Here is a 23,256-nt window from a genome sequence, read left to right as displayed (position 1 = left end):
CATCAATGACAAAAGGTTATACATAAAGTGAATGAGGATTTATAAAGATTTATAAAATAATACTACATGGACTTCTATGCTCATTTAAATAACACTATGCATGTAACAAAATAATTTCTAGTAAATAAAGGGCTCTTAATATCAGTAATCAAATAATATCAATAAATAAAAGGCAAACATCTACAGAGAAATTAGACAAAAGATGTTAAGAACCAAAAAAAAAAAAAAAAGATGTTAAGAACCAGTACTTAAGAATGCGGTCATTGCTATCGCCTGCTAATTTCTTCTCTGAAAATACAACTCAACAAAAATATGCCAAAAGGAAAGAAAAAAAAACAAAAAACAAAAAACAAAAGTTCACAGAAAGAAACAACAACAACAAAACCAACAAAGGGGAATAGATAAAGCATCCATATAATGTTACTTTAAGAAAAGGGGTAATAAAAAAAAAAAAAGAAAAGGGGTAATAGGAAAACTTCCCAACAGAGAAAAAACATGGAAGAAAACCGAGACATTAAAGCAGATAAAATTTGAATCCAACACTCCCAACATTAACACAAAAATATTAAATATGTAATCACAACTTTTACAAAAAAAACACTAAGAACACAGGAAAGAATGGCCAGTAAAGAGGAAGATAAATAGGAAGAAAAGAAACAGAACAGTAGGATACATAGAAAAGTGAAGTGAGAAAACTTAACAAAAGGAAACTAAATTCAAATAAGTAGTGAACAAGTAGTAAAGAAAAGACAGGAACCAAATATATAACATGTGCAAAACTGAATATGTGAAGGAGAAAATCAAATAAACAAATGTTCCTTTGAGTTTATTAGGAAAGATCCATTTGGCTTCTTGGTGAAAAAGAGTATGGCACTTATAAAGGAAAGGAAATAAGATAGATAAATTGAAAATGAAGGTCCAGGTAATCACTTTGGCTGCAATATTCATTGATAGAAGATCAACACTTGCAAAGAGACTCAAGGAAAGAAAATATGATACAAGGATCTTATATCCAGCAAAGTCATCTTCCAAGTATAAAGTATATAGACAAAACAGTATTTACCGTAAAATAGCAGCATACATTTTTCATACAAGCCTTTCTGGAAGAAAGGCTATAGTTAGGTAAGAAGTGAATGGAAAGATCCTGGCAAAAGACTATTAGGGAGAATTTATTTATTTGCTTATTTTTAAAGAATTTATTTATTTATTTATTTATTTATTTATTTATTTATTTATTCATGGGAGACACAGAGAGAGAGACAGAGGGAGAAGCAGGCTCCGTGCAGGGAGCCCGATACAGAACTCCAGGATAGTGCCCTGGGCGGAAGGCAGGCGCTAAACCGCTGAGTCACCCAGGGATCCTCCAGTGGAATGAATTTAATATATTCAACTAAAAATTGAAATCATAAAAACCAAGGCATGAATAGGAATAACAGGATAGAACATAAATATTAGATATTCTGATAATATCAAATGAATAAATGAAAACAAGAAAATTTGGATATTAAGATAATTCTCTTTATTACCTTATGCACAATAGCTTGCAGTCAAAGGACATCTTTTAAAACGATAAATTCGGGCAGCCCTGGTGGCACAGCGGTTTAGTGCAGCCTACAGCTCGGAGTGTGATCCTGGAGACCTGGAATCGAGTCCCACATCGGGCTCCCTGCATGAAGCCTGCTTCTTCCTCTGCCTGTGTCTGTGCCTCTCTCTCTCTCTCTGTGTCCCTATGAATAAATAAATTTAAAAAATAAAATGATACAAAGATAAACACACAAGGAAGATAATATTAAGTGAAGGAGCAGAGGAAGGTATGAGGGAGGAAGAGAATGCAAGATTTTTTTCTCATAATGAATACAAAGGTGAGCCTAAATATTTTATTCAAAAGTCTCATTATAAAAATAATCACTTAAAAACTTACTAAATATTAGAGTAGTCATAATATATATGTATAATGTAGCTATATATGTAGATTATATATGTATAATATATCAGAACTTATATATATTTATACTCAAACATAAGCACAAATATATACAAAATCTGATATAGCACAACACTTTAGAGTCACAGGAAAGAAGGAGGGAAAGGAGGAGGAGGAAAAAAGGGGGACGAAGGGGATCCCTGGGTGGCGCAGCGGTTTGGCGCCTGCCTTTGGCCCAGGGCGCGATCCTGGAGACCCAGGATCGAATCCCATATCGGGCTCCTGATGCGTGGAGCCTGCTTCCCCCTCTGCCTGTGTCTCTGCCTCTCTCTCTCTCTCTCTCTGTGACTATCATAAATAAATAAAAATTTAAAAAAAATTTAAAAAAAAAAAAAAAGGGGGAAGAAGGAGGAAAGGGAGAGGAGAAAAACGGGAAGAAGAGGAGAAATAAAACAGATTAATTCCATAAATATTCTTTTTTATAATTGAGCTTTAATGAATAGTAGGAAACAATTCAGCATTGCTTCCACTCTCCAAGGGTAGGTTTTCTTTGTTATAAATATTGTTAAATGTTTCCCCAGGCAAGTGAAATATTTTAATGTAGAACTATAGACAAAATATAAATGAATATTGGAGGATATGTATCAATGATGAGTTTGAGAACTTGAAAATCTTTTACCTTAATATTGTCTCTCTGAATTAATTATTTAATGAATATTTTATTATTATCATAAAGAAAAAGAATTGTGTTGGAAAGGGACAGGGAAGACAATTAGCTGTATGTGATTATTTAAAAAAGAGCAAGTGGTAGGAACATGTGAGGGTATCTTTTTATTTTGATTATTTTCACATATCTGGTTACAGAATCTATCATCTTTTCAGTGCTTCAAAATGCACTAGAATATTAGTTACTGTATACAGGCAGGATTATTTTTTTTACTTGTTTGTCTTGTTTTTATAGTTTTCTGCCTTATTCCTAGCACCTAACACCATACCTGATCTGATATATGGTAGATGCTCATTGATAGTTGTTGAATGAGAGATCATTTTTGGAGAAGTGTTCTTGTATTGATTCTTGTTCGCAAAGCTAATGGAAAAGAAACTATCAGGTTAAAACCTGTTTGCGCCTAATAATTATTTTCATCAAATGAAAACACTTCCAGTCATGAGATCAACACAAGAAAGCATTTCATAGAATAAAACATGCAGCCATAAATATATGGAAAAGTTATAATCATTGTTTATACACATACTAAAAAAATAACTCTATATTGAGTAGTATGTAACCTAAAATTAGAGAAAATAGCTGACATTTTGCTCAATGAATTATTGCTTGCAATAGCCCCAATTGGGGAAACATGTATATTTTCTCATATTCTTAGGGCTTTTGACGTGTGTTGCTAAGTTGCCTATTCACCTATTGATATGTCTACAAGCACCTTACCACATATATTCCCTGAACAACTGTAAATTATTGTGCATTAAAAAATCATTTTCAGTTATGACAGCCTAGTGAACGATATCTGGTTATCAGTTGATCACAATTAACATTGGACTACTTAAATGCAATTATTGATTACTTGTATTTCCTCCTTTGAAAATTTCTAGGCATAACAGCTTTTTTCTGTTTCTCTATTACTATTTTTTCAAATGACCATTTTATCTCTTTTTTGTTGAAGGATATCAGATTTTTATTTCACTATTTGTTGGAAAATTATATTCTCTCACATTTTTTTGCCTAAGTCTTTTGTTTTGAAATTTTATGATTTTTGACATGCAGAAATCTTATATTTATTTAAGCTAATCTTTATATATGGATACATATACAGATATATATTCACACCCTTCAAAAATAATTTGTGCCTATTATAATTCTTCAAAATATATCTTTGAGTAATATCTTATTTTAAAATATATTTTGAGACACATACATTACCTACATTTTGCAATAGGAATTTAATCTCTCCAGCATCATTATTGAAACAAATTGATCCTCTACCTACAGGTGTCAACAGCTGAATATTTGCTTCACTTGCATTTCTTCTGAGGCCTTCTTTGGTGTTCCATTGATTCATTTTGTTGAGAATGTATGGTGCATTGCTCTTACTTATTTTTATTTTTCTGATGTTAGAGGTAAAAATATTCAATTGTCATTTGTCAAATAAATCATTACATTCAATGGTTCAAAAATGTTTCAAACTAATTGAGAAGCTGTACATTTAGAATTCTTACTTCCATCCAATCCTCACTCATCTTGAGACCACTATATTACTATGTTTTTGTTATTATATTACTTTTTCTTCACACAAATAAAGCAAACAGGAATATGTACTTATATTTCGTCCTCTTACAAAAAAGTTGACAATCTATAGAGAGTGTTCTTCAGGTAATGTAGCATTATAGCCTGCAATTTTTCTGTATCTGTGTGTTTAAACCACAGTTTATTTAACTTGTTTTTATTTGTGGAAGCTTTAATAGTTTCTAGTCTTCTGCTGTTACAAATGATGTAACAGAGAAACACTTTACAAATGGACTTTATTATTGTGCAGATGTATCTTTACTATAAAACATGCAAGGTAGTACTCATATGTCAAAATTTTCATTACTTAGTCTAACGTATTCATGGTTTCACCTCAGAAAATTTGGACAGCTGGTATTGGGAGGGCAACTCTTCTTTATCCTGAGAAAATCTGGCCTTAGCTGTGGCTAAGTTAGAGGAAAATACAGCATGGAGAATTTACTCCTGTTCTGAACTGCCTCTGCTTACAAATGATACATAGCACCTCTTATTATAATCTGTTGGCTGGAATCAAGAACATGCCCACCAACCCAACACTAAAGAAGTAGCTGAGAAACATTTTGAAGTACATGGAAAATGCAAAATTACTTTCTGTACAATGGTTAAACCAAATAAAACCAAATAGTCCTTTGTTTATTTCTTCCCACACATTCTGCCAAACAGAAGCAAATCTCTACCCAGTAATTGTACCCAATGAGAATCTCATGTATTTTTCAAACTACTAGCATAAAACAGGCACACTCAAGAGGTAACTGGAAAAAATCTAATGATAGAGAGTTATACAAGGTGGTATTTATACAGGAGTTGGGATGATTAAGGGAAATGTAAAGAATGGTGAAGCGCCTGCCCTGAACATGAAGCAGCAGCAAGCAATCAATGTGTCTTTTACCCCTTAGACGTGAAGGGATAAAGAAGGGAACGGCTATCAGAACGCTCTTAGAAGTACAGTCGTGTAATGCATGACCAGAAGCTGTGGACAGTAGTAGAGAAATACACATGTTTAAAAACAAAACAAAACAAAAACACCACCACCAACAATAAAAAACACACAAACCCTCAAACGAGCAGAGAGAAACACAGAGAAATAAGAAACCTGATATGTATCTCTCTTTCATCTTTCTCTAGCTTCCGACGTGTGCATTCCATGGGCTGATCACAACTAGCAGCAGAGGCAAGACAACCAGATTGATGAAGTCCATGGAGGTCAGCCTCTGCGACACAGCAGGATTGGGATGGGGGGAAGGTAAGTCTGGGATGAGCAAATAGGGAATATCCAGTTCATCACAAACACTCAGGTAATGTCACATAGTTTCTTCATATGTTCAAATGTGGTTCCTTTGAGTCCAGAGCTCAATGGTCTAAAATGACAGGGCATCAGCTTTCATCTCTCCATAAATTCATGCAGAAAATGCATGGTAGATCAAAGGCAGGATTAGTACATTCAATAATAGACAAATATATCAAGCACTTGTCCACAGAAATTTTGGAATTCCTGCTGGGAAGACAGAGTGAAGCTGTTCTATCCTGGGGAGTTCTCCTTTGTCTCTAGCAAGAGTGCGAGGAGATACATAAAACAAGCAAATGTGATAATGTAGATTCTCTGTGTAATATAAGTGCCTGACATGAAGCTTTTTGTTGTTGATGGTGGTGTTGTATGAGCGGTTGACATTAGGTTTTTTTTATGGCCAGGAAATTTTTATTAAAAGACAGTCATCTTGAATAAATATATTATTAGTTCTGTGACCCAACTACTAGCAAAACAACCAGGCATGGAATTAGGCCACCCCCGCCATGAAGTTTCCTTTCGCAAAAAAGCCTTAGTTAACTGAGATACTTGACAGCTTGAGGGACCCTGCTTTTACATCCCCACCCCTAATTCCTGCTCTTATGCTTTAAATTAGCTGGTGAAAAGTGAACGCATGAAACTCTAAACACTCCACACTTGAACCCTAATAAAGGCAGAACCCCAAGTTCAGGGTTGTCTGTCTCTCTGTCCATCCCTTTCTCTCTCCATCTTCTATGTCTCTCACCCCCTTCTCTCTACCTTGCCTTTACTCTGTGCCTTTGACATGCCATATTCCCTCCAGGATGTGTGAGTTATAAATCTTGTTCTTCGAAGTTCCTTGATGATTTCTTGCCGAAATGTGTCCTATAACCAAAATAAAAATCATATGAGCCAGTGCAGCCACAGTATTAGCAATCTTGAAGATTCACTACAAATCCAGAATAGGCAAAGGTATAGAAACATAAAATAAATGACTGATTGCTTATGGCTTGGAAGGTAGCTGGGATCATAAGGTGGTGAAAGCTAAAGGGTACTGGATTTTTTTTTAAGGTTTTACTTTTTTAGAGTAGCTTTAGGTTGCCAACAAGACTGAGAGGGAGGGAGAGATCCCATCTCTCTCCCTATATCCCACACACATTATCCCATTATCAACAATCACCCTACTTTTTTTTTCTACCAAAAAGGAAACCTACTTTGACACATCATAATCACCTAAAGTCTATAGTTCACCTTAGGGTTCACTCTTGGTGTTATTCATCCTATGGGTTTGAATGAATATATAATGACATACATACATCATTATAATATCATACAGAGTATTTTCACTGTACTAAAAATCCTCTGTGCTCTACCTATTCATTTTCCCAACCACCCCGACCCCAGCTGACCATAGATACTTTTATTGTCTCCAGAGTTTTATCTTTTCCAGAATGTCACATATTTGGAATCATGTAGCCTTCTCTATTTGTTTCTATTACTTACTAAAATGTTAATATATATGCTAATATACTAGTACTGAAAGTTCTTCATTGTCTTTTTGTGGTTTGATAGCTCATTTATTTTTAGTGCTAGATAAATATTTATTCATTCATTCATTCATTCATTCATCCATTCACTCATTCACTCTTCTACTCAAGGCCATGTTGGTTTTTTCCAACTTTTGGCAAATTAAACTGAAGCTGCTATAAACATACATGTGCCAGTTTTTGTGTGGGCACGATTTTCTATTTATTTGAGTAAATACCAAGGAGAATGTGGCTAGATTATATATTAAGAGTATGTTTAGTTTTGTGAGAAACTTTGAAATTGTCTTCCAAGTGCCTGTTCCACTTTTGATCCTCACCAATAGTGTGTGAAATTTCCTCTTGCTTCCTATCCTTACTAGGACCTGGTGTTGTCAGTGTTCTGGATTTTGGCCATTCTAGTAAGTGTGTGCGGGTATCTCCCTGTTATTTTCATTTTCATTTACCTGATAACATATATTGTGAAGCATTTTTAAATACGTGTATCTGCCATTTGTGTATTTTCTTTGGTAAAGTATCAGTTAAGGTCTTTGGCTTATTTTTATTTATTATTATCATTATTTTTAAAGATTTATTTATTTTTATTTTACATAAAGAGAATGTGCAAGCAGGGGGAGGGACAAAGGAAGAGGGAGAGTGAGAATCCTTAAGCAGATTCCCCACTGTGCATGGAGCCAAATGGGAGGCTTGATTCCAGGACCCAGATTATGAGCCACACCAAAATCAAGAGTCAGATGCTTAACCAACTGAGTCACCCAGGTGCCCCTAACCTATCTTTGGCTTATTTTAAAATCGAGCTGTTTGTTTTCCTATTCTTGAGTTTTAAGACTTCTTGGCATATTTAAGGGGCCCCTGAATGCTCAGTCGATTAAGTGACCAATTCTTGGTTTGGCTCAAGTCATAATCACATAGGTAGTGAGGTAGAATGGGAGCCTGGCGTTCCTTCCCCACACTGAGCCCCACCTCAGGGTCTGAGCTCAGCAAGGAGTCTTCTTGAGGATTCTCTTCCTTTGCTCCTACCCCCACTCATGCTTCCCATGCATCTTCTTTCACTCTCTTTCTAAAATAAATAAATAAATCTTGTAAATAAAAAAGAGTTCTTTGTATATTTTGGATAATGGTTTTTTATCAGGTGCATTTTTTGGAAAAAAATATTACCCATTCTGTGGCTTATCTTCTAATTTTCTTGATATTGATTTTCATTGAGCAAAAGCTTTTAAATTTAATGAAATTCAGCTTATCTTTTTTTTTTTTTTTCATGGATCTTGCCTTCGGTGGTGTGGTAAAAAGACCTTATGATAGCCAAGGTAATCTAGGTTTTCTCATATACTCTCTTCATGGAGTTTTATAGTGTTCTTTTTCACATGTAGGTGAATTATTTTTTTGTAAAGGGTACAAGATTTGTGTCTAGGCCCATGTTTTTGCAGATGATTGCCCAATTTTTCAGCATTTGTTGCAGAGACTATCTTTATTGTATTTCCTTTTCTCCTTTGTCAAAGATCAGTTGACTGTATTTATGGAGATCTATTTCTGGGATCTCTGTTTTGGCCCATTACTCTATTTGTCTGTTCTTTTGTCAATGCCACACTGCCTTGATTACTATAGCTGAGTAGTAAGGCTTAAAACCAAGTAGCATCTGCCCTCCAACTCTGTTGTTCTCCCTCAATAGTGTGTTGGCTATTCTAGATATTTTGTCTCTCCATATAAATTTTAGAATTAATTTTTGATACATATAAAATAACCTGATGGGATTTTAATTGGTATTACATTGATAGCTCCCTGTATCCCCCCCTTTATATATATATATATATATATATATATATATATAATTTTACATTTTCATAATATTGAATCATCTTGTCCATAAAAATAGAATATATCTCCATTTATTTAGTTTTTGTTTGTTTTTTTTGATTCATCTAAGTATTTCATTTTTTTACTTATTTATTTGTTTATTTATTCAGAGAAAGAGAGAGAGAGAGAGAGAGGCAGAGACACAGGTAGAGGGAGAATCAGGCTCCATGCAGGGAGCCTGATGTGGGACTCGATGTTGGGTCTCCAGGATCAGGCCCTGGGCCGAAGGTGGTGCTAAACCGCTGAGCCACCTGGGCTGCCCTACGTATTTCATTTTTGAGACTGTTAATGTAAATGGTATTGTGAGTCTTTTTTTCCAATTCTTTATGTAAATTACAGTTAACCATTCAATATTAGTTTCAGGTGCAGAACCTAGTGATTCATCACTTACATACAATACCCCATGCTCATCAAAAGTGGTCTCCTTAATACCCATCCCCCATGTAATGCATCCCCTGCTCACCTGGGAAGAGTGATCATCAGTTCCTTCTATGTAGCTAAGAGTCTGTTTCCTGGTTTGCCTCTCTTTTACCCCCTGTTCATCTGTTCTGCTTCTTAAGTTCCATATATGAGTGCAATCATAAGGCATTTATCTTACTTGACTGACTTACTTTGCTTAGCATAATACTCCATAGCTCCATCCACGTTGTTGCAAATGGAAAGATTTCATTCTTTTTATGGCTGAGTAATATCCCATTTATTTATATATACACATTTGCTTATCTATTCATCAGTCGATGGCATTTGGGCTCTTTCCATAATTTGGCTATTGTTGATAATGTTGCTATAAACACTGGGGTGAATGTATCCCTTTGAATTCGTATTTTTATATCCTTTGGGTTAATACACAGTAGTGTAATTCCTTGATCATAAGGTAGTTCTATTTTTAACTTTTTCAGGAAATTCTGTACTATTTTTCAGAGTGGCTACACCGGTTTTCATTTCCACCAACAGTGTGAGAGGTTTCCCCTTAAAATACAACATCCATTCATAATAAAAACCCTCAGCAAAGTAGGGATAGAGGGAATCTATATCAACATCACAAAGGTCATATGTGAAAAACCCACAGCTAATATCATTGTCTGTGGGGAAAACAGAGCTTTTCTTCTATGGTCAAAAACAAGACAGTGTGGTCCACTCTCACCCGTTGTTATTTAACATAGCAGTGGAAGTCCTACCCTCAACAGTCAGACAGCAAAAAGAAATAAAACACATCCAAATTGGCAAGGGAGGAGTCAAACTTTCACTATTTACAGATGACATCATACTCTATACGGAAAACCTAAAAGACTCTACCAAAAAGTTGCTAGAACTGGCACACAAGTTCGGTACAGTCACAGGTTAGAAAATCAACATACAGATATCTGTTGCATTTCTATACATCCATAGTGAAACAGCAGAAAGAGGAATTAAAGAATTGATTCATTTACAATTGCACTCAAATCCATAAGATATTTGGAGTAAACTCAACGAAAGAGGTGAAAGACCTGTATTCTGAAAACTATAATATACTGATGAAAGAAACTAAAGAGGATGCAAAGAAATGGAAAAACATTCCATGCTCATGGATCAAAAGAACATATATTGTTAAAATATCTATACTACTGAAAGCAATCTACATATTTAATACAATTCCTATCAAAATACCACCAGGATTTTTCACAGTGCTAGAACACACAATCCTAAAATTTGTATGGAACTATAAAAGACCTTGAATAGCCAAAGCAATCTTGAAAAAGAAAAACAAAGCTGCAGGCATCACAATTCTGGACTTCAAGCTGTATTACAGAGCTGCAGTGATTAAGACAGTGTGGTACTGGCACAAAAACAGACGAAAATCAGTGGAACAGAGTAGAGACCCCGGAAATGGATTCTGACAACTATATGGTCAGCTGATCAACAAAGCAGGAAAGAATATCCACTGGGAAAAAAGTCACTTTAACAAAAAATAGTGCTGGGAAAACTGGACAGCAACATGCAGAAGAATGAAACTGGACCACTTTCTTACGTTCAAATGGATTAAAGATCTAAATGTGAGATCTGAAACCATCAAAATCCAAGAGGAGAACACAGGCAGCAACCTTTTTGACACCAACTGTAGCAACTTCTTATTACATATGTCTCCTGAAGGGAAAGAAAAACAAAAATACACTATTGGGATTCATCAATGTAAAAAGCTTTTGCACAGTGAAGGAAACAATCAACAAAACTAAAAGGCAACCTTGTAGAATAGGAGAAGATATTTGTTAATGACATATCTGATAAAGGGTTAGTATCCAAAATCTATAAAGAACTTATCAAACTCAACACCCAAAAAAATGAATAATCCAGTTAAGAAATGAGGAGAAGGCATGAATGGATGTTTTTCCAAAGAAGACATAGAGATGGCTAACAGACTCAACATCAATGAAAACATGCTCAACATCAATCATCAGGGAATTACAAATCAAAACTACAAAAGATCTCATTTCACACCTGTCAGAATGGCTAAAATTAACAACATAGGAGACAAGTGTTGGCTAGGCATTGTGTTTTCAATTTCAAATTCCACTTGTTCATTGCTGGCATGTAGGAAATCAGTTGACCTTTGTATATTAACCTGTCATTCTGTAGCCTCGCTATACTCATTTAATAGTTCCAGAAATATTTTTGTTGAATTTTCAGACTTCTACATAGATAGGTGTGGAGTGAAGAGAAATTAAGAAAAATGGAGTGCTTTGGCATGTTTCAAAATGGTTTCTCTTCCCCTTCCCTGCTGTAAGCCCCAGGGAATTTTTTTAATAGTATTTATTGTGGGAATCTGATGGAGCTCCTACAAGTGAGTCTAACAGTATTGTGGGAGTTTCTTCTATGACTAGATCCCCTTGGAGTTTTTAATCCCCAGAGTTGTTTGCTCTGAGACTCCAGAAATTCAAGTTTTCAAGTACAAGTACAGTTCAAATTTTCATCTCAGGCCTGGTTCCTACAGGTGTTTCCGCTTGTGAGTGTCTGCTCCAGGTAAGCTATGACTCCCTCCTGTTATTCATTCACCTTTCTATATATCCAATCTTGGGATCAGTGATTTTTCCTGTGTCTTCCCCCTCTTAAAAACCTGAGAACAGTTGATTTTTAAGTCTATTCAGCTTGTTTACTTGTTGTTAGGACAGAGAGTTGACTTCTCAGCTTCCTATGTGCAGAACTGGAAATCACAGTTCCAGTAATGAAATGTTCTAAAATCGTGGAGATGGTTGTACATATCTCTGAATAGAAAAAGACCAATGAATTGTACATTTTAAATGGGTGAATAGTGTGGTATGTGAGATATAGCTCAACAAAGTTGTTAAAAAATATTTGGATTCTAAACAATATAAATGTTTTGTATGCCTGTGTCCCTGAGGTGTTATACCAGTCTTTCTAGAGAATATGTGCAAACGTTGTGATTTATGGTGAACACCTGTTCTCCTGGGTTTCTGGAGCCTCAGAAACTGGTCTTGTAGGCAATGGCTATATACCTACGTGGTGGACCACCAATAAAAGCCTTGGTGTTGTAGGCTCAGGTGACCTCACTGGTAGACAATACTTCAAACAGGTTTCCTCATCTTGTTGCTAGGGAAATTAACCATGTCCTCTACTGAGGGAGAACTTTCGGGAGCTTACATCTGGATTCCTTCAGACTTTGCCCCATGTACTATTTTCCTTTAATCATTTTGCTTTATAAAAAATCACTTTGCTTTTTGTCCATTTGCTGTAATAAGCCATAATTATGTGTACAAGAACTTCTGAGCCCTGTGGGTTCTAGCAAATCACTGAATCTGGTGATAGTCTTGGAAACCTCTGACATAGCTGCTTCGGGAAAGTCTTATGTAGAGATCAGCAGCCCTCTTCCTTATCTGGAACACGTAGGAGCAAAGATTGTAAAGATGTGAAAAGGGAGTGTGTAGAAAACTCATGCCTATCTTTAATCCTCACTTGAAAGTGACACAGAGATTGGGAATTATAGGGTTCCTCACTGCTGGACAGGGCATCTTGGCAACGTAAGGTAAAATATGAACTCTGGTGAGTGATGCTGCAGGCAGGCAGGTGCGCCGCTCCCTACACTTAGCCTCCCCCCGCCCCCTGCCCTCTCTCCCTTTGCTGCTGAGAGCCTTGGAGAATGTGCTGCAGCTGGTGCGTGGGCAGGTGCAGCCACCATCTGCTCTCGGAGTCCGCATGCGCACAAGCACCTCGCACCCAGGATCTGGCCCAGGCCCCACGGATCCCAGAACCTGCCGGGGACGTGGCTAACCCCGCCCCCTCGCGGTGGCGATTGGCTGAACCGTTCCTGAGGGAAGGCGCGGTCAAGACGGGCGAGGGTCTCCCCTGTGAAGTCGGGGCGAGACGTGTCCAAGGAGGTGAGACCGTGGGAGGGGTGTGGGCGGGGGTCGGGTCCTCCCTGCCCCAAGGGTCCTTGAGAAGCCAGTTGGTTTCTCCCGGCGCTTGTCTCCGCCCACCGCCTCCTCTCATTGGCCAGGCCCGGGAGGCGGGTGCGCTCCTATTGGCCGGGGGCGGTGTCTGTCCCTGCCAGGGTGGGGGCGGGGCCTCCGCCGCGCTGAGCTTGCCCTTGGGTCTGGCGCTCGGTAGAGCTGCTGCCGCCGCCGCCGCCGGTGCCTCTGCTGCTGCTGCAGCTCGAGCATCCGGGAGCCGCCGCCGCCGCCGCCGCCGCCAGCGCCGCGTCCACCGCCGCCGCCTCCCCTGCCAGGACCCCGAGACACCCCTGCACTCTGGGCCCCCGTCACCAGCATCTTCTCGCCCCCTCGTTCCTTCCGAGCCCCTTAGAGAAGGGACCGTGACCTGGAGACGCAGCGCCGTCCTCCGCTTCTACAGCGTCTGCGGGCTCCTCTACCAGGTCATCCCCTCCCCGCCGCGGGAGCATCAGCTTCACGCCCTTCCCCATCACCCCCACTGCACCCCGCATTTCCACTCTGCCCCTTCCATTCCCCTACTCCCCGGCGATGTGCACCCCCCCCCCCCCCCCCACTCCTCGGTGCGGCAGGGGCAGCGGCAGTTGGCTCCAGGCCCTCGGGTCTCCGGCCCTGGCTCAGCCTTGCGCTCCCAGGAGGCAGCCCCGTGCGCGGCCCCTTCCGCCTCTTCACCCACCTGAGCTGCCTCCATCCCTCACTCAGTCCCCGCCAGCAGCACCCCCACACCTCCCCCGCCTTCCGGCGGGCACCTGGTGCCTTCTCTGAACATCACACCCTCCCACCCACCCCCACCGGCCACCTCCACCCTCCTCCTCGCTCTCACCTCCCCCTTTCCGGGTCGCCTTCCTCTTTTCTCTGCTTCCCACCACCACATCCGTGCGTCTTTGAAAAGTGAGTGAAAGGGGGATCCCTGGGTGGCCCAGTGGTTTAGCGCCTGCCTTTGGCCCAGGGCGCGATCCTGGAGACGCGGGATCAAATCCCACATCAGGCTCCCGGTGCATGGAGCCTGCTTCTCTCTCTGCCTATGTCTCTGCCTCTCTCTCTCTCTCTGTGTGACTATCATAAATAAACAAAAAAATTAAAAAAAAAAAGAAAAGAAAAGAAAAGAAAAGTGAGTGAGAGCCTGGGAGCGAGCTACCGAGACTGCGAGAACAGCAGCGGCAGCGCCATGTGCACTGCAGTGACATCCCCGGGGGCAGGTGTGTCCTGAGACGTGTCACGCACCTCCGAAGGGAGAGGAGACTGTCTGGGATGTAAAGGAGAGAGCGACAGAAAGGAAGAAAGAAAGAAAAAGAAAAGGGGGTTAAAGAGAGAAAGAATAAATCAAGAACTAAAAAAGGGAAAGAGGAAGGGAAAAAGCAAAAGACTCAAAGCTACTGTATCAACAAGCCTGTTTTTTAAAATTAATCAGCCTGTGTGGTTTTCTTTTCTTTGTTTTTCTTTTTTTCTTTAAGCAAAGAAATCTACGCACCTAAGCAGTTACTTTACTGCGAAGGGATTTCCGCTCGGATTCCCGACCTCTCTATGGCTCTGCTCCTGCCGCTTCTTTCCGTCATTAATATTGTCCTTTCACGTGCAATGTATGAACCCCTGCGACCGCGGTGGGGGGAACCGCACAAAACGCTGTTATGATGCAAATCACTGGGTTTGGATGCAGAGCGGCTGGGGAACCGGGGTGCACTTTTCCTCAGATCCTCCCTCTTGCAGGAGGAGGAGGGGGCCCTGTGGAAGGGGAGGAGGACGCTGGTGATGAAGTGAATGGCCTTGTGCGGAGTAGGAGGGCGTGGGGAGAGCGCACTTGGGGGGTGGTGAGGCGGGGGCGGAAGGCCAGGGCTGGGGGGGCCGGGCCGGCGGGCGGAAAGTTGTTGCTTTGAAGAGAGGAGTCATACAGGGATGCAGGAGTGAGATACAGGAAGGATGGATGGGAAACGATGGACTATAGGATTTTCAAAGCTAGGTGACTCTTGATTTCTTGCTAAATCTTTGCCCACCTCTAACCCCTCTGTCGTCATTTCTGTAGTTGTGGGAAGGATAAGTTGATCAAATGTATTTGTCCCTTGGTAAAATGAATCTGGAAGTAAGACACAAGTAGACCGCAGGCGTGCAAAACCCAATTGGCCTTTGGAGGATTTAAATGAGGTCGATGAACCGTCTTTCAGCAAGTCCTTGGAATGCATCCTGCCTCCTATCCTCCAGGATATGGACTGGGATGGATTTTATTTATGCATATTTATGATATGAAGGAAAACAGAGTGGACAGAGTTTTTCTGAATTAACTAACTGACCTTGCGGAGGTATTTCTTACCATCTTTTTTGTGTTTTATGTTAAATGTGAATTTCAGATATGTCATGTGCCAGCATCCCCGAGAAAGCCGGCAGCCTTCTCCCTGCTTACGCTGCCTCGTCCCATTTCCCACCATTCGCACTCCCACCTTCTCACAAGTACCCCGGGAGGCTGACACATCACTTGGGTCTCTAATCCATGCTGAAACGTGTTCCTAGATGCCTTATTTCACCTCTCAGTAACTTGCATTTCCCAACAATGCATGTGTGTGTGTGCGCGCGCGCGCTCTCTGCAGGGTAGTGGGAGTGTGAGGTGGGGAAATCAGTTAATTCGGTGATTGCGATGAAAATTCGACACCGCTGGATGTGTTTTCCCTGCCAACCTGTGCGTGCTGGCCCCGGCACGTCATTGCACACACTGCTGGGCTGGTGTGAGATTATTTATTATAGAGCATGTGGGGAAAGGACTGCACTTGGGGGTCGCCTCCTCTGCCTTCAACATTTCCCATGAATTGTCGATTCACTGCACTGCAAAATAACTGTCTGCTGGTGTCTCATTCTCTCAGCCTGGAGGAGGATTTACTCTGTCTACCCGGAGAGATTCCATCAGCTGCATTCTATTTTATTAAGAACATGGGTCTCTTGTATTAAGTACGTAAGCCAATTATTTAAAAAGTGCTGCTTTTCACAGCAGATTAGAGGTGGTGGTGGAAGGGCTGTGGGCATGCCAGAGAAAATGCACCACTGCAACCCACAGCAGCACCAGCATCAGGTCCAAATATATAAATAAATAAGCGTCCTCTACAGCAACCAGGGAGAAAGCACCAGCCCAACAGGGTCTGTGTACTTATGAGCATCTTAGATCAGGCCATGTTAAGACACCAAAGGACAGAAGAGGATTTAAAAGGAAAAAAAAAAAAACTAGAGGGGGAGGGGGTGCAAAGCACCATTGGATTGTAGTCTCATGTTTATGGCTGCCTCACATTGATCAAACACTGCTCCACAGACACATCGCACTTTGTTGATATTGTCATTTCCTGCTCAAACAAATTGCTCAGGCCTTCCTTGTTTTACTCTTGGCCAAAAACATTGCTTCAGGGTTGAGGTTTATGTTCCTCCCAGCATCCTACACTTTTATTAGGACTTGGTTAGGTTGTAAAATGAAAAGCTTTATTTCCTGGACACAGATTAAACACTTAGCAGGTCTTTCCTTTCCATGTGCAGAGAAAGAAGGGTGGCGGCGGAACTAGTGAGCAACTAACTGATTTTGGCTAGAGGGAATCTGTTCTGCCTGCTGGTAGTTATGACTAGGCAAATGCTATAGGCAGCCTATAGCTTCTTATTTTTAGCTTTATCGGAACTATGGTGGTATTCTGTGACTTAAGTAATACTGATCAATTAATTTAGCATTTCTATTATTATCCCCTTTCTTGCACTATGCCTTATTTTAGACAAGAAGACTCATTTGAACGTATCTTCTCTGTGTTTTACATTGTCACCAATATTTTACCCTTTCTGGGAAGCAAAATCAACCTTTTGGCTTGTTAATATGTAAAGTTAATGAGCCAGTGGTGAGAATCAAGTCAATGATAAAATAAGTTAAAAAAAAATAGTACTATTCTAAAAATCTACCATTTTGTCTTCAGTGGATTCTTAGGAAATGAAAATGAATCATTAGAAGGAAATAAATATGTTTCTGACCAAAGCACAACTCGCAATGTATAGACTACTTAGATAACAAAATTTGCTTCTGTGTTAGTTTATGGGGCATCCTTTCTTATTTTCCTCCATCACAGGCAGGGGAAAAATCTGGAATGAGGTTACAGAACAGTTTAGAGAAATGAATTTCTTTAGAAGGAGGCGTGCAAAAGCTTGCCACCTGGAACTAAAACCTCTCTTGGTTACAGAGCAGATCCAGTTCAATTGCTAACCCTGGCTGAAGCTGTGTCCCCTTTCCATGCCTGAGGGGGCACTGCAAAGATGGAGACTGTCTCGTTTAGCACAAGAAAACGGTCCTAGAAAGGGCAAAGAAGAAAGGACAAAATATAACCAGAAAATAGACATACATAGAGATTTTGTTGAGAACTTTGTTTCCTTTTTAGAGTTAGTCTTACAGAAAAACACATCCAACACGAATACTGGGATTTTAGTGTTTGGTTTTGTCTTGTTTTATTTTCCATGAGATATTTTGATGAATGATCTGTTATTTTAGAAAGACTTTCAAATTGAAGGTCAATTGGACATGCATAGTACTTGCCTCAGTGAATACACTGAACATAAACTTCCCCTTACATTTTTAGAAAGTATATTATTAAGTACAAACACACCTACATATACTTAATAAAATACTGATAACTTAATGCTTCTCAAAAGCCTCTCTCTCCCATTCATTTCCTTCTATTTGTAATAGCCTTAGTCTTGTTGAGCTCATTTCTTATGTTGAATGCAAGAACCGTATTCCTCCCTTTCTTGATTAACAACTGAAACTTTAAAGAGTAGAATCTGTACATAAGAGCCAAAGACTATGATTTAAATGGTCAAACCCCAAACACTTAGTAATTAGGAAAATCTCCCTGCAAATATGGGGAGTCTCTGGGCAGATTTTCTATCAAGATATGGAAACTTACTTCATTGTCTTCACCATTTCTACAACTATTAGAACTGTGGGAGCATAACATGACCAAAGTAAGCATTGATTGAGAGGCCTCTTTCTGCTTTCTCCCCTGGAAGATCAGATACTTGAGAACTATTTGCCCCACATTGAAATAGTGAGATGCCATTTTTTTTTTAATGAAAAAAATTACTTGAATTACTTAAGGAGCAAATGGAAGTACAAAAATGCTGGACGAAATGTGAGTCATGCATTTTAAAGTGACGTAAAATCAATATCAAATAATATTAATTTTCTTTTTAAAATGAGAAATCTATGGGGTATCAGATGGTTGAGACAAGTAAGGTTTATTTATTATGAAGGATTTGGGGTACATTCATAATATAAATAGACCTATCCTATTGATGCTTTATTTGAGAACACTGATGTGTGTTCCACGAGATTTATTGAGAAGGCGTCCTCATTTTAATAGGCCCGTTTAACAACCTTGGCAAAACCACCCAATGTGTAACAGCTGGCTGAGTAGGCTGAGGAAGTGGTGAGAAATCACAAACTGAGGAAGCCAGACTCAAAAGCTGAACTTAGAGGTCTTTGTGGAATTGGCAGGTATTGGTTTTTTGGTCCTCCTTGAACAGCTCTAGTGCCCAATGACTACTAAACTTAAGCTTCCTGAGGGCAAGCCCTGAGCCTTTGTCATCTGTGCAATCTTCTTATTCTCAATTTAGTAGATACATAATAAATAGTGTTGGCATGAATAGGTATGTCCTAATGGAATTAAGTAGCTGCATCTCTTCATAATATGTCAGCACTTAAACTTTGTTAAGTTGTTGGACCCTGGCTCACGGGTGCCAACGTGTCCCGGTGGACGCCCCAGAGACTCAGACCCCAGAGAGGCAGATGCAATTAGCAAGAAGGTTTATTGAACGTTTGCGCAAAAGGGCTCTTCGGAGGCAGAGAGCCCCGATTAGCAATTACAGGCATCTTTTAAAGGTAAAAGAAAAAAGAAAAACCGCCTAAAGACAGAAGAACCTTGGCAGTCGCATAGCATTCAGGTTATCGATTTCTCAGGTCAACATGAACCTATTCAGGGACATTCCAATCAGGGAGTGGGGGGAAATGGTTTTCTTATCACAAACAGAATGCTTTTTGTTGCTAAAACTTCAGGAAGGCACCTGGATGGGCTGCCTCTGGATTAGGGCTGGTCCTACTTAAAGGGGGGGGGGGGGGGTTTCTTCAGTATCTTTATAATTTGGGAGCTGTCAGGGATGGGATGTGATGTGAGGAAAAGGCAAGAGTTTGTTTTCTTTGCACTCAGTTATTTTCTCTTACCCTTTTTATGAGGGTTAAAAAGTATATTGTTGAATAAATTTTCTTAGGCTTTAACAATGATTAGCGTTTCCCCTTAAAAACACACAAGCAAGCTATACAATTTCTGAATTTGTGATAGAGCTGAGCATCTATTCTGAATCTTCTTTTGTGCTTATGAAACTAAGTAATGAGACCCTTCCACTACACGAATAGACACAGGGCTGAAGTTGTAAAGGGATCTGCCTTAGAGAGGGCTGGCTACTAATTATTTACATTCTATTTTAGAGGTCTTTGAAGTAAATATTAAGACAGTCATTGTTCAACATTTGATATAACTCTAAGTCAGCAAATAGTTTTTACTTGAATCTTTAAATTATCTTTCAGCCACTTGAATGCTGAACGGGAAGCTCCAATTCAGTCATAAACAGTCATTCTGGGGGCTAGATGCAGAGGTCATTAGAGATTAGAAAATAAAAATAAGGAATCATTTGCTTTGAGAAATAAAAAATCTTAGAGCTAAGTATGATCAAGTACTGCAAATCACATTAAGAAAGCAACAGTTTTTATTGGTCAAATTGATCCCCTAACAATTTTATGTTTTTGATGATGGCTTATTTACAGTAACGGCGCACTCATTGTTTATCTAAAGTCATCTTTGGGAATAGAGCAAGAAAGCACCTTTCCTGACAAGGATGTGCTGCCAACTGTTAAGTGTATAGCTGTTATATTGATTCAGTATGATTTATAAAAAAACAATTAATTTGTTCTTATAGAGAAATATTTTTGGCTTCTTTGTTAAAAGTGTTTGCCTTTCAAAATGCAAGTGACTCCCTTAAGGTTTACTTAAACATCCAAACTCAAATTTATGGTGTGTAAAATACATTTTTACTCTCTTAATGAATTCATATTTGACGTTAGCTTGTCCTCTATCCCCTCTGGGGGAAAATGCCCATGACACCTACGTATCTTCCATTCATTCTCATACCTTATATGCCCCCTACTTTCCAATCTTAAGTAGTAGATTTAGGTTGAAATGAGAGATGGTTAGAATATTTGTATTAAAAAGCAAACAAAAAATATACAATAAGCTTGTCTAATTGTCACTCCTTTACTGCTCTCTATTTTCTATTTTGAAGTCTGAGCAACACAGTAACTCAGCTTCCTTTGCACTGTCCAGGAATATAATATCCCCCCAGTCCCGACCATACTCCTAACCTGAAAGACCTATTAAAAGTAATTAATGAGGAATGAAGAGTGGTTCAAGAAAGGGAGATTTGCTAAAGCCTATGTGCTGAATACATACAGTTTGGGTGATTTTCCTTTTGACCTCCACAATGCATACCCCAATGTTTTAGCAAGGATAAAACTCATATAATGTGCTTTTACTTGTTTTTGTTATTGCTATTATTGCGTTTTGTGAGAGTTCAAACTCCTTACTTTCATAATGAAATGGCAAAAAGGAGAGGCAAGGAAGGTGAGTCAGCCAGCCAAACACACACAGAAAGGCCTGGCAAAGCTGACTAAATTAGCATATGCTAGGGTGAGTATTTCCCTCTGTTGTTACATAATCCCTTTCTAATAGGAAATCGGTTCTCATACTTAACCCTTTCAGGAGGGTTGACATTCTCCCACTGTTATTTTGTTTATTTTGTATTATTTATTTTCTCATGAATTGTGTAAACCATCTATTGAGGGGCTTTTATGTCAAATTCTTCCCCCCCCCTTCAGTGTTTCTGTATACAAATGTTCCATTCTGTGCCCAACTTCAGGATTCAAGAATCAACTTTTCTATAGCTTTCACTGAGAGGATCTAATTAGCATTTTGGGCTCTCTTTACTCATGTGCAGCTTTCTTTAGAAAATGTATTAGTTCTATGAGGTTCCCCTAAGGATTCATAATACTCTAGCTTGTTACATGTACTGTGGTATTCAGTGTGCCTTAATTATGCACGTGGCCTCATTTCAAAGCCTTTTCAAGGATCATGTGGGATAGAACAGGGGTCTGGCTGTAAGTTCACTGTCATGTATTAATGCGTAGGTGGTATTCAGAGAAGGATGTTTCTGAAGGCAATTATATACCCATGACTCCAGTATAGCAAGCAGCTACATTCTACACTTACTAGTTACCCTGCCAAGGCAGAATGAAATTCACCATTGTGATACATAATACAGTATCTGTTATTTCTGAGTAGTTCTTTGGCCTGGGAATGAAATAAAATAATGAGTGAAAATGTGTATCCCTTATCTTGAATAGGGATTGTCCCTTTCACTCTCTCAAAACAAGAATCAAAAATTGTTCCTAAATCAATACTCTATTCCATAACTAGTCTGTTAACACATTTGCTGTGGTGGGATCTTCAAGTTACGCTGGTTATTATTTGAGGCTATAGATTTTTAGATAGTATTAATTGCCTGCAACTGCATGGGCTGCCAAATGTCAGTGCACTGTCAAATCTGAGCCATGATTTTTTTCGATTTTTGTTTTAGATGCAATTTGGACAACTGTGAAACTATATAGGGACATTGAACCCAACAGAGGAAGAGGAGAGAAAGAGAAAGAAAGACAGATGTTTTTTAAATAGGGACTTCATTTGTGGAGGGATGGTTATACGAATTGGCTCATTTAGTACATGTCACCACTTGTATGGAGGATATTTTCCTGCATTGCACGAGTTTGAGGGCATACTTATCTTAATTGTACCTTTTGACTTGCATTGGCCTATGTGTCATATCATCAGAAAACTTCAGTTTGACTTGTAAGTACACTTTTTTCTTTTATTTATGACTACTGCAATAAAAAGCATTTTGTATATACTAACTAACTTTGATATATACTAACAATTTTAACCAATTTTTGTTTTGTTATTTTACAACTGCAAATTTGAAGCCACGTTATTATTAATGATAGTTTAAAAAAATACTGGTCTCCAGTAACTCACTGGAGTTTTTTATTAAGAAAAATTTTGGCCAACATCTGATGTGTTTAAGTAGGCAAAAGAATGCCATCTGCCCTTGATATTTGAAACATTTTATTTTGCCTATGCTATGATCTATGTAACCCTTTTGTGTATTTTTATTATAGTATTTTGAATGTTTGGTATTTATCTGTCTGTTTGTTCTACTGGATTATAAACCCATAAAGTACAGGGTCTTATTCTTCATTTTATTTCAAGTGCTTAATCTAAGGTCTGGTCTGTGTCTTTTTTTTTTTTTTTTTTTAATGTTTTCATTCCACTGATTGATTAGTTCTCTTCCAATCCATTTAATCCCGACACATCTCTTTAATTGGATCCAAATAATATTTAAGTATTTATGTTATAACTGCCAAAGTGCCAATAAACTATTCTGAATAGAATAAATATTTGCAATGAATGTTTATTCGTATTTAAGGTACAGAGAGAGTACAAAAAAAAATGGCTACTAAGAAACACAAACAATTCTGAATAATGACATCCTTCACAAAAATATGAGACCATTGCTTTCAATTAGGGCAAGCAATACGAATTTGCACTGAAAACATTCATCTCATAGCTTTGAATCTCCCTGATTTCTCCGGGCATCATAACCCCTTGTCTTTTTTTTTTTTTTTTTTAACTTATTAAAGATTTCTATCTGTAGTCCTCCAAATATTCCTGATGATGGCTTTAGGTAAACATGAAACCAAATCATCTTACTGTTCTACTTAGAGTAGCCAGTATTTCCGGATAAATGTATGAACAAAGAGGAATTAC

General features: G+C 38.9%; 2 long non-coding RNA genes across 2 annotated transcripts; one reads left to right on the top strand and one right to left on the bottom strand.

The window, feature by feature from the left end:
• Positions 1 to 4,972: 4,972 nt before the first annotated feature.
• Positions 4,973 to 14,439, bottom strand: LOC140596597 (uncharacterized). The gene is made up of 2 exons (XR_011998506.1): positions 14,148 to 14,439; positions 4,973 to 6,372 (listed from the first exon to the last, which is right to left on the bottom strand). It is a non-coding gene; the product is annotated as an uncharacterized lncRNA (long non-coding RNA).
• LOC140596596 (uncharacterized) lies at positions 13,020 to 22,710 on the top strand. The gene is made up of 2 exons (XR_011998505.1): positions 13,020 to 13,255; positions 14,437 to 22,710. It is a non-coding gene; the product is annotated as an uncharacterized lncRNA (long non-coding RNA).
• The last annotated feature ends 546 nt before the right edge of the window (positions 22,711 to 23,256 follow it).

This window comes from Vulpes vulpes, unplaced genomic scaffold, assembly GCF_048418805.1.
Source record: "Vulpes vulpes isolate BD-2025 unplaced genomic scaffold, VulVul3 Bu000000628, whole genome shotgun sequence".
NCBI classification, from domain to species: Eukaryota; Metazoa; Chordata; class Mammalia; order Carnivora; family Canidae; genus Vulpes; species Vulpes vulpes.
This window is presented reverse-complemented; position numbering and strand designations above follow the sequence as displayed.